Source organism: Portunus trituberculatus, chromosome 27 (assembly GCF_017591435.1).
Source record: "Portunus trituberculatus isolate SZX2019 chromosome 27, ASM1759143v1, whole genome shotgun sequence".
Taxonomy (NCBI): Eukaryota; Metazoa; Arthropoda; class Malacostraca; order Decapoda; family Portunidae; genus Portunus; species Portunus trituberculatus.
The window spans coordinates 2,781,645-2,789,488 of NC_059281.1; positions in this window are offsets into that span (position 1 = coordinate 2,781,645).

Genomic DNA, 7,844 nt, shown 5'->3' on the forward strand with positions numbered 1-7,844 from the left:
AGGCCTAATTCACTCTTACACACACCACGACAAACCACACATACCCAAACCCTCTTAAAAACTCAATAACATCCCAAAACACACTAAGAAAACATAGAACAGGTTAAAATACCTCCAAACTCACTAGAAACACCCAATATTTACTGAAATAACCCACACACACACCCAAAAGACCACTAACACCCCCACCACTTATAACACTCATAACAAACACAAACCCCACTCAGAACACCAACCAACCCCTCAAAGTTCTCCCAAACCACACCCAAAACATGCTAATACTCATACACACCTCAATCCAAACTCTCAAAATACGTAAAATATACCTAAAAGATCTAACATATACTGAAAACAAACGAAATGAACCCCAAAGCATACTTATAACACTCCAAACAGTCTGCAATACTAATGAACAAGCTTAAAATACCCTAAATCTATCCCAAAACCAACAGTATACATTATAAACAACGTTAGGATTAAAAGGGACACTTACCTAAATATTACACCTTGGCTTCTCCTATTCCACCTTTATTTCTCATTTTTTCTTCATTCTTCTCCATTGTTACTCCTTCTTCTTCCTCCTCCTCCTTCCATCCACACGTCTGAGCCTAGAAACACATCAAAATGTTAGATATTAGACAAAATATTCAGGAAATGGAGGGTGACTTAAGTATTGTAGCTTTGCTGCTGTTCCTCTTCCTCCTCCATTTCTCCTTTCTTCCTCCTTATCCTCCTTTATTTCTCCTTTCTTCTTCCTTCTGCTACAATTATCTACACACCTGAACCTCGAAACACGCGAAAACACGTAGAAATCACTAGATATTAGGCAAAATATTGACGAACTGCGGATTTGGAGAAATGGCGCCAGCCTTGGGCCTATGGTGAGTCACTACCTGGGTGGGCTGCGGTCATCCGAGAGAACGGGAACGGGGGGACTCGGCTAAATTACGTAAATCATTTGATTTCAGAAATGACTTTTAGAAAAAACGAAGCCACGGCCAAATGCTTGTTATTTTATGACGTGATAAATACTTAAACTAATTTTCAAAATATCAAAATATCTCCAGCTTAACTGGTTTTTAAAAAAGGTCTAAATTAAGTACGTTAAAAGTACAAAACATTTTAACCCATAAATCTCTTAAAACGTCCTGTAAAGTCAAGCCATTTTCACTTGGCAAGTATTTTATCACACTTCAGGGAGTCTGAGCTATCTTTTAGGGCATTCTACAGCGAGTTAGACCGAGAAGCAGAAACGTGAGCAAATAAAATAATGAAAAATAAGAGCTTTTTACAACAGCCCCAAACACCATTTCAAAGTCCACATATTTCACTCATTAGATTGATTTCACACTTAAAAGAGGACAGGCACTCTTTTGCTACCATAAAGGCCCACTTATACCTTGAAATGAAAAAGCTCAAAACTCCAGGTGGGAAATTTTGAGCGTTAAAAGCCTTTAACATACGCCATAAAACACCACTAAACGCCACATATTTACCCAGCACAGGCGCGGAACACACTTCAAACACGACGAAACATTTATAGAAACCATAAAAACATACCATGGAAGCGCAATATTACCGTCAGGAAATATTCGAAAAAAAAGTATTTGACCCAGCAGGCTGGCGATAGAAGGGTGATGGCGGGGTAGGGTGATGGCTAGGGGACCGCCGGGGAGGCGGCCCGGGAAAAACCCCGGGAACAGTGGCGGCAGGACATCCATATATAGTCTTTATCATCTCACCAAACTAAAATTAAGCCACAGAGAGAAATTTTGACTAGGCTATATGAAATGTTAGACTGGTGGCTGCATTCTGACACATGTTTGGCCTATGGTAAATGAAGGAAACAAATATGAGAGGGTAATACAGACGCCTTGCTCTTTTTGATGGTCCTTATACCATTACTTGAAAATATTTGCGTACTGTTTTCACTCTCATATGTAAAGAAAACCTAACCTTAACTGAATAGCCTTATAAATACCTTTAATAGACGAAGATTAGGCAGTGTGGAGTGTTGTGGTGAAGGCTTGCCACTGCGTCTCTTGGCTGGTGCTGGTGCTTCTTGAAAACTGTCGGTAATATAGCAACACTTCACTTTATTTGTGTGTGTGTGTGTGTGTGTGTGTGTGTGTGTCTTTGGGTGTGTGTGTGTGTGTGTGGTGTGTGTGTGTGTGTGTGTCTCTGGGTGTGTGTGCATGGGTCAGTATAGCCCACCGCCACAACTGTGTTCACCACCACCACCGCTACAGACTACTGCCGTAGCAAAAGGTTGTCTGTGAAGACAGGACGCATGTATATATGTTTATGATAACTATCTGTTACTAAATCTCTTATTAATGAGACGCTATGCTTATACAAATACCACATGTCGATTTATTGGTTATTGTGACATCTTCCTCTTCGTTATCGTGTCCAGCTTTTGTTATTTACCAGGGTTGCCAGGTTGGCGTTTTTTGCGCCAAATTCTGCCTTTTTGGCATATTTTTATTGTGTTTGGCAGGAAAATTTATTGTTTGGCATTTTTCAGAATTTGGCATATTTTTTGGCGTTTTTTTCCCCCTTGATATGAAACTGTTACTTTGAAGCAAAGACCATTCTTTTACTAGCATAAAGTTGCAAGTCAGTTTTTTCTATGGTGACTCCTAAAATATACACCGTACTCTTTGCACGGTGGAAGTAAGAGAACGGGCCCAAACCAATTTGAAAACATTAAAACAATAACAGTCTCAGCTGACGCTGCGTTCAGGTAAGTTATCTATACAGTCTAGTGATGGATCTGGAGGGAAACAGGCTTATTCGGACCATGGCTGATTCGGACCAAGCTGATTCGGCCCTTTTTCTGGCTCTTTTGGACCTCGATGTCCTGGCTGATTCGGACCTCGACCTTATTGTCCTGGCTGATTCGGACCTTTTCCAGGGGGGACTTTGCATAATTCCAACACTTGTTACCGAGAGGATATTAATTGAATAAGAAAAGGTAAAATTACATTTTATTGAAAAATTACATTTAATGCATTTATTAGGAATACTCTAAGTCTTAGTCTAGGCCTACAATTTCACTTACACATAGATATATGCACACTTCTTGAGTAACTGGCCAGTTGTTATATTCTTATCATTATATTCCTTCCATACTTGTATTATACGACCTTGTATCTCCTTCACCCGATTTCTCTGATACCTTTTTAATTTTCCTTCTTTTACGAGTTTTATGTGATTAGGTATTTCCTTCGCCTCCGAGTATAGCAAACTTATCAATAAATAGAAGGGAAGGTTACCTTTTTTAGCACTTCTGTTTAATTTGTGATGCCATCCTTCCACGTCATTGTTTGTCCTTATGCTGCGCCCAAAAACTGACCAGTTCTCTACTGTCCACACATTATGATGTAGCCATGTTTCATCAACGTAATTAAAAAATTCTCGTACAGGCCCAACTACTCCTACCTTGCTTGAAAGTTCATAAAAGGCCTCCCTAATGTCTTCATGAGGTAAAAATTGCAAAGCAAGGACCTTTTTTTTACAACTTTATATACACTATCTCTTTTGCAGTACAATGTCTGCAGGCCCAATTCCTGCACTTTTCTCCATAGGGCTTGTGTGAAATGGTATGCACATCCATGAATGACTGGGTCATTAAAAACAGATCTAAGAGCCTTCCATATTCTTGCCTCAAAGTCGACCACAAACGATGAGACATTTGGTTTTGCTGGTAAAATTTCAAGAACTGCCTTAAAAACTGCTTTGTAATCTTTTAACCTTTTACCAGACATAACTACAAAGCAGAGAGGAATCTGTTTCATAACTTCCTCACTTTTAATGAAGCAGTGAATGGATAATAATTGGTAAAATGGTTCCTTAACAACTTTGAAGGTACCGTCCACATACCATGTCTTACCCTTGACCAGAGAATTTATCTGTGTGTCTGTACAAAATATTAAATGTTTTTTCAAACCAACCACTACTTCTCTTCTAAAAAACTCCTCTGGTATAGTTTCCTCAAGGTAGCCCAGATCTAGTTCGAAGGACAAGTCACTGGGATCCTTTGGCCGACAGGAGGCCCGTGCTCTATTAAGGGTTCTTATCAGAGTGTTGTGGTTGGGTCTTGCAGCTTCGGGCAGGCTAGGATCACATAATTCGTTATTTACAGAGCTTACAATAATACTTGCAGATTCAAACACATTAACTTTGCTTTTGCTTTTACACTGTGCCTTAATTTCTATTGCTGTACGAATACCTGGTCTGGCTGGATGTGTATGTGAAACTGTCCCTGTTGAGAAAAACCTATCTCCTGTTTGTTTAACAACAACTGAACAATGGTTAGCTTTTCCACGTACACTGCATCTCCATTCGATAGTACCACTTTTTTGCTGCCGTTTAAAGGTAAAGCAATACCCATCACTCGAAACTAGTTTAGCCTTACCCTCTCACTACCTGACTCCACGATGGTATAGTTAATTGCGGCACTTTGGGTTGCAAGCTGGTTGTCGTCGTCACTTAAGGGCTCATCATACAGAGATCTGCATATATATATGTATATATATATATATATATATATATATATATATATATATATATATATATATATATATATATATATATATATTGATATTATATATTTATTGATCCCAACTTATAGCTTTTTGTAGTCAGGTAAATAACTTCATGGGTATATACTTACACTTCTTGTTCTTCTGGAACAAGTACCCTATGACCGTGACACATCAAAGTTAGAAGTTTCTTCTTGTAGTGACTCTACCATGGTAGGACTACTGTAAATTAATTAAAGTGAGTGCATGTTTTATGCTACATGTTATGCTATATATTATCGAAGAAGGAGGTATTGTTTCAGTTTTGTAATTCATATATAGTACCATTCAAATATCTTCAGCTTTAAAATTAACATGAACCTATTGCATACTAACATTTCAGTAGGCAAGGCAACAGGGTTTAAGTCCTCTGACGTGCTCTCCATAATTGGGATGGGCAGGCTGACTGAAGATTGAAGGAACTGGCAACGTTGACACGTAAACTCGTGTGTTATTAGTCCTCTTCGCAATTTATCATATTTATATCTAGAAAGCCCTGTGTAAAGAAAACAATAAAACGTGACCTAATGTTTCTTTAATGATACACAAAAATATAAAGAAATGGTTTTATAAATATAATAATTGTGTTATACGGTAATTACCAGTGTTGCCACATCCTCGGTGTTGCCAGCCACCACAACCATCGCAGTCAATGGCTTGGTGATGGTCAGCCACAACTCGGTCACAATCCAAACAATTGACCCGGGCAGTCATTCTTGTGTGGTGCAAAGTAAGGAACTGACATGGCATGGGCCTTTTTGTGTCCAAAATAACTTGGCTCTACTGTTTGTAAGTGTTCGGATAATTCAAAACATGATCCGAATCAGCCTAATACATGGTCCGAATCAGCCAAGACTTAGGTCCGAATCCGGTCCGAATTAGCCATGGTCCGAATCAGCCACGGTCCGAATAAGCCTGCATTCATCTGGAGAGGCTTATTGCAAGGTTTGTCATTGTAATTTAGTACCAAGACTTTCTTCCCTCCAAAATCATGAAAAATCGGGAAAACACCAAAAGAAACAGAGTGCAGTATCTTTTACGAGTACTTCTTTCTTTAAAGCCAGTTCAAGTGTTTCTGATGAAGTAAAACGCGCAGAGTTGGAGATAGCAACTGCCATGTGCTGTCACTGTTCTACTGTGTCGGTTGATCATATAGGTGAGATGATTAAACGAAGTGGAAAGGGAAGTACTCTTGGTAAAATAAGTATTCATCGCACAAAGTGTAGCAAATTACTGACCGAGGTTATTTCCCCTGGTTATGTGGATGAGTTGGCATCGGATGTTTTGGGGCAAAAGTTTGCTATTCTTGTTGATGAATCAACTGATGTTTCATCAGCAAAGTTACTTTGTATTGTTATCAGGTACTTCAGCAGATCAGAGAAAAGAATAGTGACAGAATTTGTTGAAATAGTTCAGGTAAGTGAAGCTACAGGTGAGTCATTGTTCCAAGCAATTAAAAATTCAATTGAAAAGCTTGGATTGACACTGAAAGACTGTATAGGATATGCTAGTGATGGAGCATCAGTCATGACTGGCACTCACAATTCAGTGTGGAGCAGAATTCATAAGGAATCTCCTAATTGTATCCAGACGAGATGCATTTGTCATTCCTTGGCTTTGTGTGTTCAGGCAGCATTTAGTAAACTTCCCGCAAGCCTTATATTTCTGTTGGCAGAGATTCCAAAATGGTTCTCTAAAAGTGCCATAAGAAGGGAAGCCTTTAGTAGACTTTTCAAAATAATGGATCCTTGTGAGGAAAGGAAAGGAACACCATTGCCATTCCAACAAGCATCTGCCACTAGGTGGTTGGTAAGAGGTAAAGTAATGAACAACATTCTGTCCAACTGGGAGGAGCTGAAAGCTTATTTCATTTGTGCAGAAAAACAATCAACACATGACTGTAGATACAAAGCTAAAGTTCTTTATGATATGCTCAGTGATCATTGTAATTTTCTTTATCTGCACTGCCTCACACCAATAATTGCTGAGTTTGAAAAAGTGAATGCATATTTTCAAGCAACAAATGCAGATCCACAAAATTTAGATGAGGAGTTAAAATGTCATCATCAAAGCTTAGTTACAAGAATTAAAAACTACAAAGGGGAGACCTTGCCAATGGATCTAGTTGACTTTGGAGCTAGATTTGCTCTTGAGGCACAAAGTTTTTTAGAAAAATTTCCTCAATATGAAGAAAAAATTCAACAAGTGAAAGTAGATTGCCTTTCTTTCATCAATGAGGCAGTACTCCAGTTAGAAAAGCGACTTCCTCCCACTCGAGATACATTTAAGAAACTGTCAGCATTGAGCCCAGTTAATGTTCTTAGTCAGATACAGAGAGCAAAATTTAAAGATCTACCTTTCCCACATTTGATTGAAAACAACTTCATTAAAATTGAGGAACAATACAGGAAAATTTTGCATGTGAACTGGGCTGAGGAAGCTATGTTCAGTGGTACAATTCCAGAAGACACTGCAGCCTTTTGGGTTGGTGTAGGTTCAAAAAAGGTAGCAGGCTCCCATCCCTTCACAGAAATCTCTGAGTATGCACTTTCATGCTTGGTTACTCCTGTCAGCAATGCTGTAGTTGAGCGGGTCGTCTCGCATGTGACTTATGTCAAGAATAAATTAAGGAATAGGATGGGAGTGAGAATGTTAGATGCAATTATCCGCATCCGCACTCATCTACATTTTAGAGGGAAATGTTGTAAAGATTTTGTACCTAATCAAAAGATGCTGCAACTCTTCTCCACCAAAAACATGTATGAAGGGACCAGTTCAGCAAACATTTGTGAATCCGATGATGCATTTGAATATATTTAGAGCCCCAGCAGAGTTGGTAATCTTGGTATCTAACCAAAGGATATATTTTCAAGGAAATATTTATATAAAAGATATATTTATTTTAAAGGATATATTTATTCTGTAATCTGTGAATTACAGAGATTTTTCAGAAACTGAGTTTTTTTTGTTTTTTTTTTGTATTTCAAGGAAATTTTTATATAAAGGATATATTTATTTTAAAGGATATATTTATTTAACACATTACAAACATTTTTCAGAAACTGAGTCCAGTCTACAAGACTACAATATAATATGTTTCAGCCGATGGTGGTTTATTAAGGTATCTGTGGAATTCAAGTGATGTTACATCACTTGAATTAAACAGATACCTTAATAGCTAATCTCACATGATACATCAGTGATGTATCATGTGAGATTAGCTATTTGTATTCTACAGTGGCTTATAACGTTCAGTTA